At 38.6% G+C, this 26,538-nt stretch overlaps 1 protein-coding gene across 1 annotated transcript in view; it reads right to left on the bottom strand.

Moving 5' to 3' along the window:
- The window catches only part of lrrc4cb (leucine rich repeat containing 4C, genome duplicate b), a 56,511-nt gene extending 30,563 nt beyond the window's left edge, over positions 1 to 25,948 (bottom strand). The window contains exon 1 of the mRNA XM_036135976.1: positions 24,794 to 25,948. The gene's annotated coding sequence lies outside the window, so the exon portion shown is untranslated. The remainder of the gene's footprint in view (positions 1 to 24,793) is intronic.
- Positions 25,949 to 26,538: the final 590 nt, after the last annotated feature.

The raw sequence follows: 26,538 nt of genomic DNA, 5'->3' as shown, positions 1-26,538 counted from the left end.
CTGTTTTACACTTTAGTGTTGCAATGTTTTTTACAAGTGATGTTGCTTCTCACATAGTCATTAAAGACTGTTTTTCAACTGGGGTTTTGGGCAACTGGTGTCATATCTACAGGGCTGTGTGCATGTTGGAATGTGTGTGTGTGTGTGTGTGTGTGTGTGTGTGTGTGTTGTGTGTGCGCGCGTGCATGTTCTTGTACTTACAGCTGGGTGAGAACATTTTTTGCTCATTTTACTAGTAAAGTGAGGACCTTTTTTCGTCCTCACTTTTTTCTGGGTAAGGGGTAAGGTTTAGATTAGGATTAGGCCACAGAAAGGCTTAAAAATGAATTGAAGTCAATGGAAGTCAACGCATCGTCCTTAGTTTGTATTTTAAACAAGTGTGTGTGTGTGTGTGTGTGTGTGTGTGTGTGTGTGTGTGTGTGTGTGTGTGTGTGTGTGTACTGATACTTGCAGTTGAGTGAGAACATATTTTTCATATTTTACCACCAAAGCGAGGACTTTGATGTAAATTGAGAACCTTTTTTTTTGCATAATGTTTAAATATTAAATCAATTGTTATAAACATTTACCCAGTTCTTGAGGAGCCTTCTTACTAAATAGTTTTTTACTCTAACTTGACTACTTTCTTGGTTGGGTACTTTTTACTTTGACTAAAAAGTATGTTGAAGTAGTGCTATTCTTACCTGAGTAAAAGTTCTGCCTACTCTACCCACCTCTGGTCTCCAACCAAACCAACATGACAACTGGAGATTTGTACTCCAGTCACTTTACTGGGTCATTATCACTTATACAAGCAAATATTGCAACCAGTTTCTGTTAATCTTAGACCAGAGCATAAACAAAGCTTTAGAGATTGAAGATACCTAGCTCATGTTAAGGGAAACCAAAACATACAACGAAAATGTAAAAAAACAAAATTGGATTAAGAATGGAATTTAATTATGTCACTGGAAATTAAATGTTGTTGTAACTCAGATCTGGACTTTGACTAGGCCATTCCAGAATATAAATAAGCTTTGACCTAAACTATTATTAATTCAGGTCTTCGTGCGGGCAGTTTTTCGCAGCCTTTAATATGTTGGTTTCAATGTTTTCCTTGTATTTACTATTAACTTGCCAGCCCTGTCTCCACAGAAAAAGGCATACCATAGCTTGATACTGCTACAACGTTGTTTCAACATGAGAATGGCATGTTGGGGGTTATATGCACCACAATCTTTTAGTCAAGAAAATGGAATTTAGATGTCATCTGAGTCTTCTTTCACGTTAGCACTGTGTGCTATATGGCTTGTGAGAAATTGCAAAGGGGATTTTTATGTTTTTTTTATCAACAGAGATGTGTGGAGCACGCCAGCTGTAAAGTGCTCTGGGGTCTTCAGGACCAGTACAGGTCATTTAATAACTATAACGGTAGCTGCCTTTTAAACATATTTTCCCGCCTGAGCGTTGGATCTCTAGAGGTCCTCCACAGTTACTGTGTTCCTTATTGTGGACAACCATGTCTGAGTATGTTTGCAAGTGTTGCCTACTATTTTCATTTTCAAATGATTAATTGAAACGCGCTCTTTGAGATGTCAAAAGCATGGCATATCATAATCCTCCTCATCCAATTGGCTTTGAACATCCTCTCTTCCTAACCCAACTGTTTGCTGTGCTGCTTGGTCTTTATAATAATGTGTGTTCACTAATGTAACAAACCTCTGAGACCTTCATAGGTAGGATAGGGTTTAATCCTACTATCACAAGTAAGATTAATATTATACACAGGAGGACTCTGCTCACAAATTAGGGGATTTCTGAAGACAATTGTTTGGATTGGATCTTTTATAAGGAAATCTGAGTGATGGGGACAAACAAATGCATGTCACACTTTTATTTGTTTTAAAAACACTTTAAACAGTTCATAATTTTATTTCCAATTCACAATCACTCGGCACTTTGTATTGGGTCTATTGCATAACATCCTAATAAAACACATTGAAGTTTATGTTTGCAATGTACGAAATTACAAGCACAAATATATTTGCAAGGCAATGCACATGATTTGGCCAGTCTACATAAACTTTGATTGAAACCAAAATAATGATTGTTGCTCTCGTGCAATGTTTTTTAGAGAAGCAACATTGTCTCCTCAGCCATAGCCAAGATCCATCAGTGTAGAAACCAATAAGTTTTCTATTATGTCACAGTATTTGCCCAGGCTGGAGGGCTTGAGACCAGTCTCAAGGACAAAACTGGTCTCAAGACTGTTTTTTCCTGATGTCAGGCTTGGTCTTGGTCTCAGAATGTGATGTCTCGGTATAGGTCTCGGCCTCGATTGGTTGTGCCTTGAGAAATTGAGTTAAGACCAGCTTGAGACTATAGTTTTTGTCATTCATATTAAAATATAGCTCCTTTCATCTTCACCCCCTCCCCAACAAACAAAAAACATAAATAAATAAATTGAATGTGACTTAGAAACAAGTCCGGACGCATGCAGCCATTTCAGAAAAACAAACAAAAAAACAAACAAACAAAAAAAATATTTTATTGTCACTCATTGACAATAAAACTCAATTCTTGTTGCACTTAAAAGTTTAACGTACCAGATTGGATAAGAGCATTCGATTCCCAAAGTTAACAGAGTGTGTTTGTGAGTCCACCTGCTGTCTAGCTTTAACGGTGCAAACACCTGCAGTCTGACAGCAGAAACATTTCCGCACTCTGCTGGTATTAAAGTTACACAATTTTGTCCGCCTTCACCATCAATAATTGAGAGGATATAAACGGGTGAGGGGAAGGAGATCTAGTTTAAGTATTTAGTATTTGATTGGCATATATTATGAATTAATCTGATTTAAAGAAGAATAGGTTGAAATGTGTTGATTGGTCAGGGGGGGCAGAGAGCTGTTCCCTGAGAATATTTAAATAGCCAATGAGAAAGCAGCTTGAAGTCATGTGGTTTTAAATCTCCTGCACTGTGAGTGTTCATCCTAGCAACCTCACTGAAAACCTTATCTAAATGAAGCGAGTCATTCTCACTGTTAGATTAGAAACACTTACCAGTAATATCAGCAATCATTAGGTCTATTAAGTTTTGTTATATGAAATGTCCAACCTTATTGTGCAAAAGTTAATTTTAAACAAAACCATCTGGAAACATTTTTCCAGAATGTTTTACTATGTTTTTACTCAAGTTTTACTAAAGTTTTTAATTTTTTTTTCAAATCAAACAACTACTCCGCAACATCAGCTGTGAATTCAGGTCAGAGACTGTGTATCAATGTGTGACTAAATTTATATATATAAACTTACATATAATAACTTATATATAAGTTTATTATGGCAATTATTAGTTTAACACCAATAGGTTGTTGTGGTTGAGCAATTAACACTTTTAAATAAATTTATGTATTTTGGGGTGTATAACATTTTATTTTTTCCATATATATATTTTATTGGGTTATAAGGGTACAATACATGTCTTTTCATGAGGATACGTTTCCCCTATCCCCAACTCCCCTAAATTCCCAAACAAACAGAATACAGTGAGTAATGTTAACAATGAGCGAACATGACTCTCTCTCTCTTAACATTTTAAAAGAAAAAAAGAAAAGTCCCAAAATAGTTGTCTGATTCTAAAGATATCACCTTGGTCTTGGTCTTAGTCTTGGAAGGTCTGGTCTTGGCCCTGGTCTCAGAAAAAATGGCCCCGAGAACTGAACAACATATGTCTCCTTTAAGCTGTTTAGTCAATGGTCCAGAAGTGTCTCTTTAAGCAACAATGGAACATAATTTAACCCTCTAACTCACTACTGCGATGAATCAAAGTGTTTATCTTTCTGTTTTTGTGGCATTCTTTGATATTAACTCGTGTTATTGGTTAACCTATTTGTCATTTTAGCCTCTGCTTACTCAGCATAATTGATGTATTAATTTGTAAAGTCACCAAGAATATCCTTTTGGATTCAGCCATGAAATGTGCTCATCTCCTCAGCCAAAGCAACAAACTAAAATAACATTAATATCCACTGTTTTCTTAGTGAGGTCAATGTTCATCCTGCTTCTAACACACAATAATAAATTGTTTTGGCATCTGGGTACATTTGTGGCCTTGTTTGTTTCATTCAGGAGCACATATTTATGTAAAGATCATGCCAATGATAAAGCCAGTCATAATGAAAAACTGTTTTTTTCTGTGCTTTTTAAAATATTCATCTTTGAATGATTACATAATTTGCTTTTAAAAGCACTCCGTGTGTTTTAGATCTTAAAGAAACTAAAAACCTACGCAGGGTTTAACTCAAAAAAATATGTTTCCGCTTTTCTAAGACCTGCAGTGAAATAGCTTGTTTGGAATAAACACAGGAACACCCTTTGAACTTTGCAGAAAAACGCCAGCAGCCACTGAAGAACATTTCAGAATAATCATAAAAGAGCTGCGAACGTACATAACACTTTTCAAACCACTGAAATAAACCCATCTGTAAGCCAAAGGCAGAGTAAGTGGGATTGTTATTCCAGTATAAAAAGCACTTATAAATGAAACAGCACAACTTTTTTTTCCAGACAGATCACCAACAAAAGTATGGGCCAAAAGAGTGTTATGTGTTGCTGGTGTGTTTAGGAGCATCGCGGGATGGGGGGAGTATTTCAATGAATGTTCAAGAGCACTTCAGCTACAGTGTCAACATTTTTGGGGCCTTTTGTATCTGTAACATTAACCATACTTTTCCACTATTATCAGGATAAAATATGTTGCAGGTTGCTCAAAATTCTGAAAAGCTTTTAAACAACACTTTTTTTTTTTACAGAGCTTATGTAGTGTGGGTGTATCTACCGTACTTTTCCTATAACATTGAATTAAGCAAATAATAATTTAAAGGCGTAAGCTTGAGAAATCATAAGATCATCTAAAGAATACACAAATGAGCCACATCATTAGGTTAGATCTGGATTTTGGATTTCAGTGCCATGTAAATCTAAGCCTCGTGTAAATTTTGGTGCATTTACCTTTAATATACCAAAGTCCACATCAGAGGTAGTATTTTCCTTTTAGTGGAAACAACTTTGGAAGAATCTAAAATGTCTCTTTTTGTGTGTGTTTTTTATTTGCAATCTGAATTTAGAGTCTTTTACAGAACTGCTTAAACTTCAGCCAGGAAGTAGAAGTGGAGTTATTCAATCTGTCAATGTTTGGTATTATGTTAAGAACTAATGCATCCAGGCTCTTTAAACGTCACTATTTTTAATATATTTAAACTGTTATCTGAAACAAAACTCATTTACATCTGTGGTCCAATTTCTCTTTACCTGCCTTTATTATTTGTGTTTTTTTTTTTAAATCTTATGTTCTATTCATTCATGCACAGCACTTTGAATTGTCTTGTCACTGAGATGTGCTATACAAATAAACTTCCCATGCCTTGCCTTTGTCAGGAAGTAGTTCAAAGCAGCTCAGTTCTGCTTAACAAATGCATTTACCCCTCTTATGTTAATTGATCCTTTGCCATATAGCATGTAGTGGCTTGAGCCTTAGTTCCAAAGGACAAAAGCAAGACATTCATAAGGGAACTGAAGATTGAAAGACAGCAAAAGATGTTGGCTTAAGCTACTGTTGCTCTTCTCCTCTCTCTCTCTCTCTCTCTCTCTCTCTCTCTCTCTCTCTCTCTCTCTCTCTCTCTCTCTCTCTCTCTCTCTCCCTCCCTCCCTCACTCTGCCCTGGTGTAAAAGTGGGTGTTCATCCCGTGAATACAGATGGCATTACACAAGCAATCCTCTAAACGACTGAGACAAGCTAACATGCTGATGTCTGAAATGGCCTTCCTCTATCTGCAGTCCCTTTACAATGTCAAATGCCTATTTTCATCTTATGCAGCCAAGAGCCTCTTCTAAGGGTGGAGCTCAACAAAACATTTAATCCAGTCTTTTTTTTCCTCCACTCTTGGCTCCTCAGTAAATCTATTACTTTGCTTTTCCTATTAGCTGTGATATTAGTGAAGAAGTGGAAAAGGCAGTTCTTATGTAGATAATTGGAGAAACTGCTTAAAGCGGTGTTAGGGAATTCTGCAACAAAGAATCAATGTTTAATAAAAAAAGATTGCTTAAATGCATAGTAATCCCAATAAAAGCGAATGGTGTTGTGGTATCCCGACATTCTCCCTCATGCTTTGGTAATAGACAGAACAGAACTAAACACCATTAACCTTGAGCACAGTGGGCCACTGACAGACCAAATCTTTGTGGTGCAAAATCCATTTTAGAATTACTGTACTGCATCTACACTGACACTGCAGTATAAACATGAAGCCACTTTATAATATCATAAATCTGATCAATTAAGACCACTGTTTCCATTGTTTTTGCCCATGTTATCCAGTCAAGACAACTGAATGGGCAGTTTGTATGTTTGTACGATTACGTGTCTGTATAACGTGAGAGCCAAGGCACAGACTTGTGCAAATTGGTTCAGGACTTATTATGTGTTGTAGCAAAGACAAATTGAAACTGCGATAGAGACATGAAAGAAAATCAATTTAACCAGAGCTGCATTTGCATCATGTACAATGTAGTAATTGGAAAGAAAAATATCAACAGCTTTGTTATTGAGAGCAACAAGACAAGTGTTTGGATTTGGCTGCACAAAGCCATGCATATTGCTAATTTTAGTTTGTGGTGAAAAAAAAACATAGCCTTAGCAATTAAAAGTTGAAGACAAAAGACTGAATTGAATGCACTTCTTTAGCACAAACAAATCAAGGTGAAGACATTTTACCAACAGGCTGTGAAGATTTTCACATTCTGTCTGTGTACATTTCCGTGCGTGCAACTGGGTTTAGATTTAGTCCCAGAATGCAGTTCAATTTGATAAAATGTATTTGCAGAACTGTTTTTTTTTTTTTTTCACATCTCACCCAGGTCACCAACTTCTTTTCTTGCCTAGCTACTGCTCCTGTCTGTTACTGCTTGAATCTTCTGATAGTGCACAAGGTCTGCTTGCTCAACCAATAACATGTTTGAAGGTTGTTAGTTTTCAAAACGGCCACCTCCTCCAATGTTATGGAGAACTGTCAACATAATGATTTGCCTCGGCATTACATGTGTCGTTAATTGGATCTATATAAACAAACTGAACTGAAACTATTTTGATTCTAAGGAATAAAAAAAATCTGTATCTCTGAAGCAAATTAGCACTGAATGTTTACTGAACACTAGTTTCTGCAGGGGGGGGGGGGGAGTTTATACACTGGCAGATTCTTTCTAAATCTTTTTTTAATGTTTGTGACTATTGTGTTTTACATGTTAATGTGTAAACCTTTAAGTGGCTGTCAAGCTGATGGGCAAGAATGTCAATATTAAGGACAGAAAATCCATCTGAAATAGCATCTCTGCGAGTAGTTGCCTGTCTCTTCAAAAAAATGCATAAGAAGGTGTTTTTTCTCCCCAGGATTTAACTGCTTGTGTCAAAGAAACTTCTATTCAGACTCCACTTCAAATATTCATATGTTCAGCTAATAAATATTTACACATGAATACAAACAGCCCAAAAATAAAATGACTTCTTGCCAGTAAGTTGGCAGTAAATTGAAGACCAAGACAGAGCACAGTTGTTTACAAACCACTGTCTTCTATTTCACAAAGCCTCAAAGCTTGTCTTGAATTGAGGGCAACAGCTGTTGTGTAAACATGACAAATACAATGAAAGTTTCATATAATGACTCAGAAACTGTAGAAACCAGAGATAGGGTAAGGAGCGGCTATACGTTACTGAGGCAAGGCTACGTTTAGTGACAGGAGAGTGCTTGAGAACAAATTGCTGAGATGTGAGAGCCTCGGTGTCAGAACGAAGAAGAGAACCGCTGATCATTCACTGAGCAAACAGCTTGGTTCAAGCTGATGCCTATTGGTCATCACAAGGCAGGCAGAACTGTGAACCATGCTGGCAAGGATCCACTCCAGTGCAGACACCATTTGAATTCAGCCACACAAAAACTGACCAATCTGGCTGACCTGAGGTCAGCACCCAGCTACTCTGGCTCTGGTTCTGAGTAGCTGGCATCACGTTTTCTTGAGGCAGAATGCCACATTTGAATACTCCTCTCTTAAAAAATGTAAACATTACTAAGAAAGTAATGTGTCCTAACAATTCAAATGAAAAACAACCGATAAGTTTGGGTATTAGATAAGACCAATTAAAAAAATAATTTTACCGCAGAAGTGTTAGGGGAATGCCGTGTTATGTTCTACACAATTTCAGGGCAGCCTGCGGACTTGACAGCTGTTGAGCAGAAAGTCACTGACATTCCCATCAAGGAGGGTAGGTCTGTATCCAAGCGTACTAATGTAGAGGCTAGTGGAAAGAAAAAAAAGGATGCAGGAAAGGGTGCACAAGTAACAGGATTAACCACAGGCTTGAGAAGATTCAGAAAAAAACCCTCTACTCAATAATTTGAAGGAGATTCACAAGGTGCGGACTGAGGCTGGAGACTGGCCTTTTCGTACATCAGCTACAAAAAAAAGCCATTTCTTGCAGCAAAGATATAGTGGACCATTTTTTGAATAACTGCACGTGTGCAAGACCATCCTACCTGCTCTTCTGCTCCTTGGGGGGACCGTGTGAAATAATCTCCCAAAATTCACTCTGGTCTTATTTCTTTCCTCTGAGGCCTTCCTGTTCTTGTCATAAACTTGAAAGACAGTTTTCCTCTTATAACTCTCAGTCCTTTTCCTAAGCATGAGAGCAGCGGAGCAACAATGAACGGCTAACACCGAAGCTAACTGGAAGCTAAAATAAAACACTAAAAGAGCACATGCACAGACAGCAAAAGGAAGCTAGCAAGGAACTTGCATGCATACTGGCATTAGGTGAGCGCATCACAATAATCGCTCTGGAACTCTTAGCCGAAATAAGATCGTCCACTATACCTTTAAGCCACTTCTGCACGAAATACAATTTCAGAAATGTCTTGCTCAAGGATAAAAAGGGCTGGACTGTTGATCATGGATCCAAAATTGTTGTTTTTTGTTGTTGTTGTTTAGAAGAAAGCAGATTCATAGGTTCAAGAGTCTGGAGGAAGAGTGGAGATTAACAGAATTCAAGTCGCATGAGGTCCAGTGTGAAGCTTTGGCAGTTACTCATGATGCTGGACATGTTGTTTCACTGTGTTTTAGTTTAGTTTAAAGCTGCTGATCTAATTTTCCAGCAGATTTTGCCTGCCCACTCTGGCAAAAGTAGCACTACCAAGTTTAATGTCCATGGTATCACTGTGCTTGAATGGCTATCAACCTCATCTGACCTAAAACCCATTAAGAACCAATGGGGAATTGTCAAGAGGACTATGGGAGACACCAGCACAACTACCGTAAAATTGATTGGCTGACGGCAGCTGATAAAGCAGCCTGGGCTTCCTTAATACCTTATAAGAGCCAGAGGCTTGTTGCCTACATGCCATACCGCATCGATGCAGTAACCAATGAAAAAGGAGACGAGTCAAAGTATAAGTGCTTATACTGTGCAGTACATGGACACACATTAGGATGCAATTTCTGCATTAACATTTGTTTTGGTTTGCTAAACTAAATCAACATTTTTAAAGCATAAGCCATAATTATTGAAAGTAAAATAAAAACACACCTTAAATATACCAATGTACTGTATTTGATATGAGTTTATCCACTGATCAACATCCAGTAGCTCTGTGCCAAACCGTAAATGACTTATAGTCCACTAACCAGAAAGAGTTTTAAATAGTCACTCATCCTCCAAATGTCTGCACAAGTTTGTTTTTTTTAATCTACGGTTTGATGTGTCAAACATACTGGACACAAAAGATTTTTAATTTTGGGAGAAAAAATCAAAAAGATTGTTTAAAGAGACTTTTACACAGATAAGGTGTCTAGTTTAGTTGCGACCACCCCAGTGTGGATGTGTTCTTGTGTAAATAGGAGACACTCTGATCACCTAATGGGAGAAATGTGCCATCATTCCTCACTGTTACGATAATAGTTCACAGTGATCAATCTGGAGTTCCATATGTTTTTTGTGGATTTGTTGTATTTGATTTTCTTCCATTGTCATATTTAATGTGTCAGATCACCACTTGAGTTGTAAGGTAAGCCAGGGATAACCTGATTTTACACAAAGGATTTCAAATGATAATTTAAATTTTTTGAAGAGAGAAACATTGAAATCAGCCAGTCTCTTATCAGGAGAGAAATAGCTGTTTTCTCCTAATAAATAAAATCAGAATTTTTTAAATCAGGTTATCTTAGTCTTAAAATTAGTTTGATGATTTGAAACATTTAAGTGGGACCGAATAAACTACAGTAGGATAAATCTATAAGGGGCAAATATTATATATTGCACGGCACTCTAAATTCATAAATTATCAGATCTAATTTATTTTTATTGTGTGCCCTTTAAGAATAACCTTTTCAGCCGTTGTTGAATGTTTAGCTGGTATTTTTTTTTTCATTTGCCCATACTTTGTTAAGAAACAAAGCAGTTTAAAAGTTTTACAAAGTTTTCTCTTATCCTGCACACCACACATAGTTTCTCTCACACGTAAACCGAGTCACACGTGTACAGGTGCCTCCTGGGGCCTCCTTGCTCTGCTTCACCGTCCTCTGGATACTCTCAAACAGAATATATGTTATGCTTTCGGGCTTGGAACAGGGCCAGACTCATCTCCTCAATTTTGGGTCATAAACAAGGCCTCAGCCCAAGACTGCAGGGTCTTTTAAAACAGGGCTCAGCTTGATTGGACACACTTCTGTTGCTCCCACCCGACTACTAGCAAGCCAGCTGATCAGAGAGGCAGAACAAAGCCGTTCTCTTACAAGCCAGTCTGCACTCAACCTCTTGTGCAGAAAACAGAATGCAATTGCACAGAAGGAAATAAAAAAAAATACAACAGCAAAAAAAAAAGGCCTTCTTGCAGATGGTGAAGAAAATGCTGTAACCTTAACAGTGAAATCCCTGTGCCACAAAAAATCAGCAGGAAATATTCAGCATTAGTTGCTCATTTCAGCAAGGACATCAGCAAACAAAATTCTGAACCATCCAGTTGGCCTTGACAAGGTGGAGGAGTTTAAAGTGGAAGAGAGGTTTATGAGGCCCTACGCATTCTGCATACAGCCTCAGCCTCACTCACACTGGTGTTTTGAACGTCTAATTTGTCCATGAATATTACAACGTGCACCATTTGGCTCATGAATATGAAATAGATAGAACAACAGGCTCTCCTCATAATCAACAGTCAGCACACACAGTCCGTCGTCAGCTCTGCAGCACCTTTTTCTCTGGTGCATATAGCCAATCACTGTCGATCAGAGCCTTTGCTGTATGCCGGTGTTGGGGCAAACTGCCTTTGAACACCATGTAGATGCAGTCTTTTGTTGCCAAGGACAATTTAAAGGTTTGCAAGCATGCTATATCTCTCTCTGTTTCACTTTTTTGTCTCTTCGTCATGCACAGACAGTCTGTATTTACAGTGCGATACCCTTGATCCCTTAAGAACGCCTTTTTAGTATCACAGAGCAAAACACAAAATGCGATTGTTATGTTTTATTTACTGCCGACGGATAAACAGTAAAGCTTTCTGTAGAACAACACTGAAACATGATGCAGAGCAAAACAGCTAATGCACCACCAATCTCTACCCATCCGTTTACCCCGCCTTAAGCAGCATGGCTCTAATCCAACATGGCCATATGCCCCTTAGCCGAGCTGCTCTGTGCTATAATAAATGACTCATGATACATAGTCGACATATCATCACTGTCCAAGAATGACAAACCACTACTGGATGATACTGGTCGGCAATCTAGTGAGTGAAGGTGATGCTTTTTTTTTATCAGCCACACATTGGCATATTTCAGTTAAATGAACAGTACATTTATGTCTGTCTGTGATGAATTCCTGTCTTTGCTAAACTGTTGACTGTGTGACAAAGCAATCAATACTTTTTTATCCATGCTTTTGATGGGACCATGCTTTGATGAGACCATATTTTTCAGATATGATGGTCTCAGATTCCTGAATGAGAAACTGATGTTTCTGGCTTGGGTTTTATGAAATGAAGGAATTTGTCAGAGAAATTACTGAAGTTGAAAGTAAGATTTATATCTTTGTGCTTTCTAAGATGTCTGGACTATTTTATTTGTGTCGTTACTGTTGTGCATTGTTAAGTTTTAATTTCACAAGAAACTATAGGTAATATTCTGACGAGACTGCCTTATCTCCAAAACCTTTCCATGTTTTGGTCAAATTAGAACCACAAACTTCAATAATCTTTACTACCCCTTATGAAACCACTTTTTTTCTTTTCTTTTTGGAAATAAAAGAAAATATGGCTTTGCACATGTAGAAAATCTTTGCCTGTGCTCGACAAAACAGCTCAACCTCAGTCAGGTTGGATGGACAGCATACATGAACCCAAACTGTCATGTTTTGCCATTGACAGCGGCATTCTAACCATATAAGTGTCCTTTGAGCTAAGCCTTTCCATTGACCTTTACATCTGTAGCTCTGCATGTTTTGGGATTGACATAGCAGAAGATAACCCTCCACCCCAGTTAAATATTTTGTAGCCTCTAATAGGTTGTCCATGATGAAGAACACATCATCCAAGCGTTGGGTGCCCAATACAAAATTTACACTGGGCAGGTGTGGTCAGCGTTATGTGCAAAAATAGTCCATCTGACCAATGGGTCTTCTTGTGTATGTTTGCTGCATCCCCTTCATGGCTTTGTTTCAACAATATATTTCTTCCTGCCAGCCCTCAAAAAGGCTAGAATTGTGTAATGGACAACTAATAGTTCTCATGTCAACACATTCTCCCACCTGAGCAGTGGATCTCTGCAGCTCCTCCAGAGTAACCACGGGCTGCCAGGCTCAGGGCAATCAAATTAGGTGGTGAGGCATGTCTCGATAGGTTTGTAGTCCCTCCATATATGTTTATTACATTTTAGACAAAGTTTATTGGCCTAAGCCTGCTATGAACATTCCTGCAACTTTATCCTTCAAGATAATGTGTCTTCACTAGTGTCCTCCAACAGACCTTAGAACAGCTGTACCTAAACTGAGATGAAAATACACACATGTCGATGAATCAGGCGAAATCTGAAAACAGTTGGCTGCACTTGATATTATATAATGGTATCATTAGACCATTAGATGTTGCGTCAATAAGCTGGTTTTATAGAGCATTTACTCAGGAGAGCTAAACAGAAGACGTAGAACACGCTGTTATTTATTTTGGCCTATCTTATAAAATCACGCCGTCTCTTGATCAAATGTGGTCTTGAAACTGATGTAAGTAAAGGCCTCTCTCTCAACAGTGTTAAACTCAATATTGAAGACAGTGATGCATGCTCATCCAATCACTCGCCGGGACCTGTTAAATGAAACTGCGGCACAACAAGCCGTGGGTACAGTGGTCAGGCAGCACTGTCTTCTTGATCATTATTAATGGGCTCAGAAAGTGTGATAAAGATGACTCCCTAGTTTGTGTCAGTATTTCCTGCCTGGATAATTAAAGTCCACGCTGCAGGTGCTAGTTAGATGAGCCAGCAAAAATTTTGCTTTGGCTGTGTACTACACAGAAGTGTTTTACACTCACTGAACCTTAGTGATTTACCTGATTATTGTTTTCATTACTAATTAACATCTTGAGTACTTTGTTAATTAATTACGTGTCCAGTAGGCAGATGGTCATAAGTGTTGAAAATTATTTTTTTTGGTTAGACAAATCTAAACCAGGCAAGGTATGATCTTCTAACTTGAAGCCTAATCTTTACTTATACTGTAATAGGAACCCTTAGCTTTTTATTTCACTGGTTTATATAAAAAGAAAAAAAAACAAGCAAAAACAAGTAATTAAAGCCTTAAAACTCATCTTTCCTTTAGGACCATATGTTGATCCAAGGTGGCTGATGTGCGAATGTGAAAGGGCTTCACTACCATCTGGAAAGGCCAGGGATTGACCCGCTACCCTTGCAATTAGGGGTCAAATGCTTTATAAACCCTATTCGTGTCAGTGTATGTGACTTATGGCTTTCTTCGCAGCAGGGACAGAGTGCAGTGAAATGACAAGCAAAATGTGTAAAGCTTGACACCTAAAATGTCCATTTACAACTCACTTGCAAGAAATTAAGACTGTGAGCTAGATAGACATGAATCACCACCGTTTTAGTTTGTGTCTTGTGTTGATAGAAATAACCTCCTAAAACGTTATGTTTGGTAACTGATCAAAAATCAGATGATCCTATAATGAACTGTATTGAAATTTTGAATTGCTGTTATTTTGTTTTGCTAAATAACATACAAAGCAATTTTTTTCTATGTTAAGTGGTAAAGCCTGTTTTGTTCCTGGTATCTGGGCTGTCTTAACACTATAGTTATCTAAGGCAGTGGTCCATGAGTGATTTCAAATCTAAGGTCAAATATATAATTTTTCTCTTTTGAAATGAAAGAAAAAAATATTTTTGTGGAAACAGTGAGACATGCCAAAAATCTGTGCATGACAAGAGGATCATGATGTTCTTGCATTATTTTGTGAGCCCCTCAAATACCACAATTCAGTAGGTAAAATAAAGCGTCACCACAAAGGGGTAAAGATGTTGCAGAGGAACAACACACCAAGGAGACAATCTTGTCATCCCTGCAATTTTCCCATCTCGCTTTAGTCGTGTTTGGCTTGGCACCAGTTACCGGGCCTTTTATCTTTGCCAATCAAGCCAATCTTGTGGACTCTAGTAACTACAGTCTGCGGTGTTTGCCAGAGCCCTAATGAACTAGATATTAATTTCATTCTTACACTGACTCAGTTAACTCCCACCATGAATCATGAATCCCTGTCTATTCCTCATAAGTTGTAACATGAAAGTCCATGCACGCATATCTCTAAGTGGCATTAAGATATTCACACACATCTAAGCTAAATGAACTGGTAGGAGATAAAAATGTACATCAAAAAATGTGGGGAATTAGATAGATTTGCAGGGAGTTAGAAAGAAAGAAAGGGCGAGAGGAGGGGGGCACTGAACATGAGAGAGATACAGACTCATCATGCCAGTCATCACTTCAGTTATTATCCCTAATTCTCGAAGGGAATATCTTGGTAAGGCGGAGTAAATTCGATGCTGATAAGCAGACAATGAGATTTGCCTGTGCCATGAGGCAAAGCCCTTCCAAGGGCTTCCTTTCACCTACAGTGGGGCTCAACTTAATGCATCAAATAGCAGCAAACTCACATGGCTCTCATTAGAGTTTGCTGGATTCTGCTTTGTTGTTGCAATTTGAAGGAGTATTTCCAGGTGCTGCACAAACTGTTGGTGGGATTTGACTCGCTCCTCTCTGCCCTCTGTGCGTCTCAGTCTAATTAGCACCATAAACCCGACCACAAAATGTTATAGGCAGAACTGTGACTTCTCACATTAGGACATCCCCCACGAAATTTCTGGTGTATAAAGCCCTGGGCTGTGGGTAAAGCCAAAGCAGTGAAGAGTTCAGATTTTCACACAAAGAGGCAAATGATGCAACGCTGTTGAAGGTTTACAGTTTTAGGCACACAGCTTCAGCAAAACTAATGTCTGTTGGCCAGTCAGTTTCCTGATTCAATATTCTGCCAAAGAATGAAACATCACTTCAACTGCTTGCTGGATTGGCACTGGAATTTGTGCAAACACAATCTGTTGAGGATCAATCTGACTAACCTTGGTGATCCAAAAACCTGCTTTCCTTTTGCAGGGTTTGAAATTTTTTTAAAGCCTTAAAAAATAACTAGATTTATTTTCATTAGCCTGAGGATGAAAAAAAAATCATGGTAGTTTCACAACACCTCAACATTCTTACTTATCTGTGCCATTGTTGAGTACTACAGGTACACGGCTCAACTTCAATTTTCAAAAAGCATAAAGGGAGGGAAAACATCAGGGAGGTCAAAATGCCAGGGGCATTTGTAGTGTATAGAAGAGGATTGTTGTGAAACATAGACATTTCAGATTAAGACTCACAAGGTCGCTGCGGAGGACTGCAGATCAGAATGTGTTTTACAATAAAAACTATTTTATATGTATGACTGTTGCAAGACCTTTGTTCTTGTCAGACTCTTGACAACATCAACATTACTCCAACATATTTCTCAGTGCCTATGTAAAGTTTATCTGGTAATCTAATCTAGAGTATTACTTGAGTCTCCGCAGACAGACAGTGCTTTCCTAGATTTGCAATGTTTTGGCAAAAACCTGAATGCTGAGAACATAATGACCATGCAGATGGACTGAGGAAGAACTGCAAGGAGAAATAGATTCATGGACATTTTTGCTTTCGATTCCATCTGGAGGTCTGGTATTTCAAACTGAACTTCCTGTCCTCCTTTAGAAAGAAACCTTTCCAAAACTAAGGAAACATAAATAGAATATAACTGCATGATGACATAATCATTTTATTGTTTATCTTGTGAGTAATTTGATTACTAAATTGACAAGAATGAAGTTGTTAAATACTTTAAAATCTTATACTTAGTAATAAATTATTTTTTATTTGTTCTGAAATATCAAAATCAAATAGCTATATGTTTGAAAAATGTACCTTTGTGGCTACTGAAAATGGGAAATACAACAGTTCATGCTATTAAACTAAGAAAGATGTACGTTAGCATTTATGAGTTGGAAAAGGACAGAGCTTTTTAAGCTTTCCCATATCTGAAAAAAAAAAAACAGTGAAAATGTAAGTTTAAAACAACTGTGACGAGCATGGTTGTCTTGTCTCTATACCCAAAGACAACTATTAGACACAATCTACAAGCAAAACAGTTGTTTGGAAGGCATACAAGGCAAAACCCTTCATGTCTTTATATCAAAATCATAAACACGAGGTTTGCCAAATACCAACTGGACAACTAACTGAAAACATGCTACTTCTCAGCAATAGACACTTAAAGTGGGTTGGGTGCGAAACCAAGGATGAACATGTGGAAGAGCCCCACAGGCTCAGTGTTAGAAATAGTGGATGTATGATGCCTTTGGTCTATGTCTCTTCCAAAGAAGCTTGGAACCATATTATGGTATCATTAACTTGATAAAGTACCAGGGGTTTTGTGGACTTTACCAGTAAACTAAGAGCTGTTTGTCATTTAGTCTTTTACCTGCATAATGATCCATAACGTGTGGCCAAATCAAAAATGGTTTATCATAAGCAAAATTAAACCACTTTCATGACCTTCTATAACTGTAGACTTAAGTCTTTCAGAAAACTTCTATTGATGAGCTCAACAGAAGAGCATAACAGAGAACCAAGGACTCTGGACAGTATAGAGAGGTTGCTCTCTCTTCATCCTCATTAAATATAGCAGGAGAAAGTCAAGAGCTTTATATTTTTAAACTGACAAAAGGTGCTACTTAAAAATAAATAAATACTGCAAAGATGGAGTGCTATGAACAATTAGCTAGTAGTCATGATTCAACAATAATAGAGAGATTAGACAAAATGGCATCCATGAGAGAGTTCTAAGTAACTACTTGTAACTACAAACAACCACTTCAGGAAAAAAGAAATATGTCAAAGGATCTGGATCATAGTCCCAAAAAGCATTTTAATGATCCCCTAGACTTTTGGAAAGATATTCTGTGGAGTGATGGGACAAAAGTGAAACATTTTTGGAAGGTGCGTGTCACTCTTTATCAAAAATTCCTGAATAAGCATGTTCAGCCAACAGTTTGTAAATTTAAAGGTATAGTGGGGGATCTTTTTTTTACTTCGAGTTCCAGGGGGGATCACCTTATCTATTGGCTGTTCCACATGCCAGTCATTGTGATATGCTCACGTAACACCAGCTCGTTCCTTGCTAGTTTTTGCCTGATGGCTGTACATGCGCACTTCTAGTTTATGTATCCAGTTAGCTTCAGTGTTAGCCGTTCATTATAACGCCGCTGCTCTCAACGTATGCTTTGAACATGGCTGAGAGCCGCAAGAAGCAAACCACGTACAAGTTTATGAGAAGAAGAGGACGGCCTCAGAAGAAATATATAAGACCAGAGTGGATTTGGGAGATTTTTTTCACACAATCCCCCCCTGAGGAGGGGAAGAGCAGGTAAGATGGTTTTGCAGATGCACAGTTATTCAAAAAGGGACTTGGGTGTGTCTCACCTACATTTCCAGAGCTAAAAAGCTCATGTAGCTTAAATGTACATGCTCAGCTTTGTAGCTGAGCTAAAAAGCTCAGCTACATTTAAGCTAAAAAGCAGCTTGATTTGGCAGATTGAATATGAACCAAAGCAGACAAGCAAGTTCACTTCTGCTTGGCTAAAATAAAAGCAAAATTGAGTTTTCCAAATCACCTTCACACATTCTTTCCTAGCGGTGTAAAACCCTCATTGTCAGTTACAGCAAATGACTGATGGCAGCGGAGGATGGCTGTTTGGTTTAAAGGAAAATTACTTCTCACATAGGCCCAGTTGGTTCTAGATAGCTTTTTAACCTTTAAAAACTGAAAATGTCATTTGAAAATTGCTTTTTGTAGTTTTTCAGGTTATCTTTGATATCAAAATTTGTCTGATGATGTGAAACATTTAAGCATATCAACAAAGAAAAAAGGGAAATCTGTAAGGGGCAAATACTTTTTCACAGCACTGTGCCTATATTGTAATATTCAACAGCATGGAATTATGCTATTACAATAAAAGAGAAACAAAAATACTAACTTTTCGCAAGCATTTGAAAAATGGAGCCAATTAATTCCCCCTAACATGTGCTTTGATTTGCTGCTCCGTTGCTACACCTCCAGGTGTGCAAAAGCAAAAGGAGTTTTACCCTATTAAATGACTGCAGTGGGGTGTCACAGTTTAGCAAAAAATAATTGTACCACCCTTGGCTCGGACTGGCTAATTGTTTGTGTTCATGTGGCACAACCTGACCATTTTTAAGGTAAAACATTGAACAAACAGTAACACATCTATCTTTCATACACGTAAATGGTGTTAGATTGTATTTTGTATTTACCTGAAATATACTGAATTTAACAACTACATTTAAAAAGACATTTTGCGCATAATTATCTGAAGTCATCTAAGAGCTCTTCTTTAACTTTTACATAGAAAACAACATGCTGAATGCTGAACGATTAAGTGTGACATTTTTTTGACTCTGAAGTTAATTAATGAGCATCTCCAGCTATCAGCTTGGGATCAGATCTCTCAGATCTCTCAGCATCCGCGAGAATAACTCCGATGATAAACAGCTTCATCTGCTTTCTTGATTGCCGCTTTGATATGTCCTAATTTTATTGAAGTTGCTGCACTTAAAAAAAGTTTCCAAATCATAAAGATAAATCCATAAGATGGTTGTAGCAAAATAAAAATAAAAAATAAAAAGCATAATTGCCCTCGGGGTATTGTTTACTGTGATTATGCATTCTTCAGAGCAGGGGGCGGAACTCAGCTGTGCCACACATCACAACACTGCCATATCTAGTATATAATCACAGAAAATAATGTTGACTTGTGCATTATTGCAAACTGTATATGTGTGTAGGTTGTTGGGAATCTGTAGAGAAATCTATAAAAGGTCATTATGGCATTTGCAGAAAGTGGCTGGTTGCTGAAGAGGCAGAAACATGGTGCCTGTCGACTGAAAATACTCTTTCTATCAGAGCGTCTCGCTAGAGTTGATTGCTGGCTTCTGCTGCAGGCCACTGCAGACACATGGTACACAACACAGATGGTGAAGTAAGGCACCAACAGTCGCAGTCAAAACAATTATGACATTTGTGCCATGAGTTATATTTTTTTGCAGGCATCACTGCAGCAGCTTCACACAAGTCACATTTAATTGTAATGAAATAGCACGTACAGTAAGCGAATGCTATCTCTTCATACATCACTACACTTATATTTGTTGATTTGGAAAAGCAGAATTGTGAATGACACAGAGCGGGATTCACTGAATAATCCCCTTTCTGGTGCACAAAGGCATAACTTAAGCTGCTACAGTGAACACTAAGTCTCTCTCCAGCTTGGCATGCCTTGGACTCTTTCACACCCGAGCGGTCCAACTGAGATCACCCTGTCCCTTGACTCGACACAAACACATGTTTTCTAGAGGTACTACTGGAAAGATAGCAGGAGCAATCTATCAAAATGGAGCTGGCTGGAAGTCAGTCCAATCTCAAGGTTTTCCCCACTCACTTCTTTATGTCACAAGGACGCATGCTGCAAATACATGTGTAAAGGCGAGTCATTTTTCCATATTAGACAAGTTTAAAACGATGCATTTTTGATTTGAGCTGTTTTTCACTTTATTCAGACAGAACATGAGATACAAATTAGCCCTACTCCCATCCTCGGTCTCTGATTCACGCTGCAATATCGTAAATCATGGGGTAACAGTCTAAATTGATGGAACAACAAAACAGGTCCTGCATATCATAAAGCATATTCCTCAAAAGCTTTGACTGCCACCATCAGTCACAAACTGTGAAAGTGTAATGCAGAGCTCGGTGGAAATGAATCAGCATTTTTAGGTGTTGACAGGCTGAAACCAAAGGCTTTCAAAATCCGGCATTAATCCACAGTCAGATTCTACGCACTACACAGTTCAGCAAAAAAAAAAAAAGCCACTTGGAGTTCACGCCAAACTACAATCAGAGGTATTTGGGATTGATGGAAGGTCGATCATTTGATAAATAAAAGTTATGTAATAGCAATAATTATTATATAAGGTATTAAGCATGAGCCCGTAGAGGATCTTACGGTGAGATAAACTTAAGTAAAATACCTATACTTTCACAGTATCATTGTATTTATTTATGTAAAAATGTTAAACTAAATTATATTGTGAACTAATTTCCTTTTAAAAATGGAATAGATTTATTATCACCATGATAATAACGTTTACTATAACATCAATTTATTTTTTTAAACTTGAAACCAAGACTGGAGTAAAATATTACGATTAATATTAGTTTCGTAGTGCTTGTTTTGCAAAACATTACACTTTCCTTTTCTGGCCAGCTGACTGCACAGCAACATGTGTGTGTGTGTGTGTGTGTGTGTGTGTGGGGGGGGGGGGGGATCACATTGTCACTTTTTCGGACATCCCATTAAAAGGACCCTAAACCATGAAAACAGTATGGGTGGATCGTGTCTCAGTTTTTAAACAGTAAGCAATGGAAACCCTGATAAATCTCTATACCAATAAATAATCCACGTATCAATGGTTGTGTGTCACTAGACATTTGCTCATATAAATTTCACAGAGAACTCTAAAAACATCACCGTTTCATAGAATCAGGATATTTCAGAACATTTTAAATAAAAAATGTGTTAAAAATGTAAAATTTCTTCCTTTTAAACAAACAAGCAATTAAAAAAAAATACAATTTACATATTATAAAACATGTATTAAAAGTATGATGCTTGGTGCTCACTTAGTTTCAGTACAATTCAATCGTATTTGTCTTTCTGGTAGGTACTGGAAAGGCGTAGGACCTAACTTTCTCCCAAATGACCAGCTGGATGCAGCTCCAGATGGGGAAAGGGTGGTTCTGTATCACTCACAGTACAGGCACGGAAAATCTCTGGTCACCTCTTTAGCATGTCATTTAACCACTGTAATAATATAATGGAAATGTATAACAATTTTAAAACTACCTGTGGAAAACCTTGAATACACCTTGATACTGGTCATGCAGCCCATATCTGTTAGATATAATCAAAAGGGATTCAACTTTTGACTGTTTTTTTTTTTTTTTTTTTTTTTTTTTTTTTTATAAAGCAAGCTAAGAAGTGGGTCAAACTGCTGTATCTAAATAAGAAAGACCCATAGTCTAAATACATGCAGTAACCACATCTGGTGGATCCCTAAATTGGTCACAGTGGACCAGAACCAATCCTAGCTGAGACTGAACAAGAGACGAGTTACACCCAGAACAGGTCTTTATTCCAAAGCATGGCTTAGTCACAGAGACAGACATGTGTTCTTTTGTCCAACATGTGGCAAACTGACCTAATCTGTTTGACTTAAGCTCTGGAAAAAAAATAAAATAAAATAAATAAATAAAGTAAAACAATGCACATGACTTTAAGTCAGGCGCATGGAGACAGAAAGTGTCAGTGTAAAGCCTCTTCGTCAAATTCTTACAGAATTGTAATTGATAAACCCACAATATCACTTTTTAACCCTTTTTTTTATAAATCAACGTTTGACCAAAGAATATTCTCCTTTTAAGGTTATTCTTTAACACGCATCAAAACCATCAGTGCCAGGCGCTGAGCAAGTACAGTCAGCAGACTTTTTGAAAATGTCAAACTGAAATTAGACTGAGATTTGGCTGCAGCACATGCAAACTGTCTTTAACTTTATCTCAATGACCCTATAACATGAGGATATGGGTGGAAATCAGCCAAGAATACATTGTGTAACTATATTCAACATCTGAACAAAGAAAATTTAACATGGGAGCAACTGGCCCTCAATGTTACTTGACAATTAACATCCCAGCAGGCTCAGCGTTGTGTGTGAAAACCCTGGGCAGACCCAGTTGCTCATTATTTAGACTCATGTGGCTCTATTTTAAAAAAAAGAATGCATTTTCAGAAAAGGTCTGATTGTTAAAGTACACTTAGCCGGGGCCTCTATAATATATATATTTGGCAGAATTGTGTTTTGTGATGAATACAACAAAATAACTAAGAAGTTTTATGCTGTTTTTCAAAAGGCAAGAAAATGATGGATGACACAAAACGTCTCAGCTCACAATATGTGTCAGAGGAGTAAAGATAGAGCATATCACATCAAATTTATGGTGGAATAATATTGCAGAAATCATAAATTTCCCTTTTTGCCCAGTAGATAATGCAAGAACAAAAGTCCTGTTTAGACGTGAGGTAAAGCCTCACATAGATGAGTCACCGTTCACCCTGTTCTCAACCAGTGGTTGACTACATGTGTGTCACGCATGAAGAGAAATTCATTCACCCAAGTGCTCATTTCCCACAGTGAGGGCTTCTGTCGGGGCTGCTGTAGTGAGCAGCCCTAGTGTGGTTTGTCTCCATTCAGTCCCTTGGCAGGCAGGTAAATGCCAAACCTCCACAGCGTTTGTCAGGGTGATCACAGTCCTTGTGTTCAGCTTTTTCTCTCCTGATGAATGAACAATTTAACAAGGTGATAAACTCACAAATTCAAAGACTGTAACAATTAGCGGGGTGGTTGCTGCATAAACTCAGAACTCATGTTTTCCACACTTAATGGCCAAAAATTCTCAGCCATCCAGAAAACAACACTTATTCCAGAAACTCAGCAGGCATACATCCCTTCAGTGAACTTCCTTTCTTTCCAAGAACATTTAAGAGTTCTGTGTGACTCCTCAGGTGGCCAGTTGTCCTACTGAGAGACTAACAGGTGTGTGGTCCTTAGCACTTACAGTGCATTTATGAGAAAATCTATCACCAAGCAAACATCCCTGAACAAATCCTATACCACATTTATTGAGAATAGGGTATAAAAGGAAATGTTACACATGTAGTAGTAATCTGATATTAAGCATTTTCAGCCCTGAAATAGCAAATATACTGTGTTTTTTTTGTCATTCTAAATTATGCAGGCTCACATGGGTAACAGTGTACCATTGGCTGACTCTTTTGCTTAATATATTAAAAAAAAAGATCTAACTCACAATTCTGTTCTCAAAAAGCTACGGCAATTAGACTTGCTCTTAAATGGAGATACTGCAGTTTGTGTCAGCTGTGCTCATACATGCATGCAAATATCGTGGTAACCAGCCCTCCTCACTCAGAGCGTGTCCTTCATTTTACAGGCTGGCCGTAAAATTGCCAGATGTGAATATGGTAGGGCACACTTGAGGATGAGTCGGTTACGGTTTAAGTGGAAAGCCTTTGGTTGCAGCAGCAATTTCAGTTGCAATGTCAGTGCTGTAAATGCAGGACTCTCTTCAAGCCACTTCAAGCAGAGCTTTTTCAGCACCACACACTGATGGACAGTTCCCACATGGATTTTTTTTCCCCCTACAAGGCAGCAATGCCAAAGCAACAATTGCTGGATTTGACATTCTACATTTTAAAAAAAGGCAACCTGTTCTTGTGGGTAACCTTCTCAAGCTGTGGTAGGGAGGGGTGGGCGGTTAAGGGGGGGGGGGGGGGGGGGGGCAGCTCTTTTTGCTTGAGGTACATTACTCACTTGACTAAGGTTTTTGTTTTAGCTACGCTGGGTCAATATGCAGAAGGACAACATTAAATAAGACGAAATAAAATAAAATAAAATACAGAGTCATACCGGAGCAGATTGTTTTGTTTGTTTAAAACATTACTCTCTGCTCCTCAAACTCACAGCGCCCTTCACATGGACCAGCCAGTTCACCTGGCCAATCCGGCGCCCCTTTTGCTGCAAACGTGTATGCTGAGAATACCTGAACTGAATTTGAATTACCATATGACGTAGGCCTTTTTCTATCAGTAATGTCCTACTGGCAACAGAGACTAATACCGACTCACGGTCTCTATCAAGCGCTCAAAGAGAGAATTTGTTGCAGCAGTTACCTTTCAAACCCTCTTATCTTTATCTTTATCTTTATACACCAGTCACAGCTATTGAAAGACATCCCGAAGCTCACTGTTGAGAGAGGATGCGACAGATTCTTAAACATTTCCACACAGATAGATTAAAGACGCAAAAAAAGTATGTATTTGCATCTAGATGGATCAGCTAAGCGCAAATCGGGAGCTTAAGTGGCTATGGGAGATAGTTCCGAACAACCGAAAATAGGCTAAATGGAAGCAATTTGAATGAAATACTTACGCATTTTTTCGAATAAAAGAACTCGAGGGCGAGAGCAGTGCAGGAAAAATCATCAGGGCCCCCGTCCACGTTTTCAAGATTTGCAGTATCACCGAGACACAAATCTCCATGTGAAAAGGGGGGCTGGAGGCTGGAGGCTGCTGCAGTCCGCGTCTCTCTCGATCACAAGTCAAGATGCTCGGCTGAGAAAAAACGCCAAACACTCAGAGAGAGTTGCGTTCATCTGCGGTGCGGTCACCATTCTAAACCCTGCTGTAAGCTGTTGTAGCCTCCCGATCTTGAAGGTATTCCTCTGGACTGTGGAGAAGGAAAATCCTGCAGGTTTTTTTTTTTTTTTTTTTTTTTTTTTTTTTGAGTGTGTGTTTTTTTTAAGGGGGAATGAAGTCCGCACACAGGCCGCTTCTTACCCTAAATCAGTCTCCCAGACGAATCCACAAAAAAAAAAAAATTCTGCCAAAAGGGCAAAAAAAAAAAAAAAAAAAAAAAAAAAACAGTCACGAAAATATAAAGTTAAAAAAAACCGAACTGTCAGTCTATGGGTATCTCAAATCAGTTGTTCCTTACAGCATGCCAGTCAACGTTTACCTATTTAAAGCATTGTGAATAAGGTCAGCGCAGCGAGAGATGGAAAAAAAAAAGCATCCAACACAGAAAAACCTTAGAATGCCTAATGGATCAAATTGAGGATATCCGTCCCACTGCAACCATCAGACGCTCCGCATCAGGATAAATGGCTTGCCATAGGCTACTCTGAAATTCGCAGAGCATATGGCACACAGCGTTTTCTGTCAAGTAAAACGGGGAATATTCTACGGGGTGAGATCTCTCATCTCCCCGTCAAAGCGATTCGGTTTATCGATCACATTAGTGTTAATTCCGCTTGTCAGACAGCATGGGTCCAGTCCGCGCGGTTTAGGCTGCAGCCTCCGTGTGTTGCAAATAAAGCGGCTTTTTGCCAGCGGCTCCTAATGGTCCCCCAGCTCGCTGCCGTCCATGACTCGAATAGCGAGCGCGCTCAAATCGTCTCCGGGCGCAGTGCTGCCGTGCGCGCTTGTGACTCACAGGCGTGGATGTCTGTTGCGCATGTGTTGGCGTGCGCGCCGGTCCCCTTATTGCCCAGGGACCACTTTCACTTTGACCAATTTGCCCGCGCGTCTAGCTGCCCATTTAAATCACCCAGCGGTCATTAATTATCAGGGATCAATAGCGTTAATGTATAAAGCGTGGATCTGATGTACTCAAATATGCGTCTGTGTGTACCTGGAGTGCGCGTGCGCGTGCGATTGCGTTGTTGATGAGGTATGGTTGCCACCTACAGGCGTTATTCTCTATTCAGTCATCTAAAACGGACTATCTCCACAGTCAGTGTCCTCAAATAAATTCCCACTCATCATGTAGGGGTATTATCACTCCTCCGCGTTGAGCACTGACAGATGCACGTGTCCGCCAAGATCAGGAAAATCTATCATTTTATATGTTTGGGTTTAAGCTATGGGGCCATTACATTACATCATTTGCTGTTTTTTTTCAGCAAATATGGTTTGTTTTAATTACAAGCATCGCATGCAACACACTATCTCGAAGCAGATTTCAGTCAGAAAAACACAAAACACGGGGAAATAAGCCTCACACACTACAAAGAGCAGCGAGGCGCACAGGTTGGCGTTGCCCTGAAGGTGAGCTTAAGTGAATTGAAGGTGGACAGAAAAGGAGTGAGGTTTCATTTGAACTGAGAACAGCCTGCC

The sequence above is a fragment of the Fundulus heteroclitus genome, chromosome 4 (assembly GCF_011125445.2).
Source record: "Fundulus heteroclitus isolate FHET01 chromosome 4, MU-UCD_Fhet_4.1, whole genome shotgun sequence".
Taxonomy (NCBI): domain Eukaryota; kingdom Metazoa; phylum Chordata; class Actinopteri; order Cyprinodontiformes; family Fundulidae; genus Fundulus; species Fundulus heteroclitus.
This window is presented reverse-complemented; position numbering and strand designations above follow the sequence as displayed.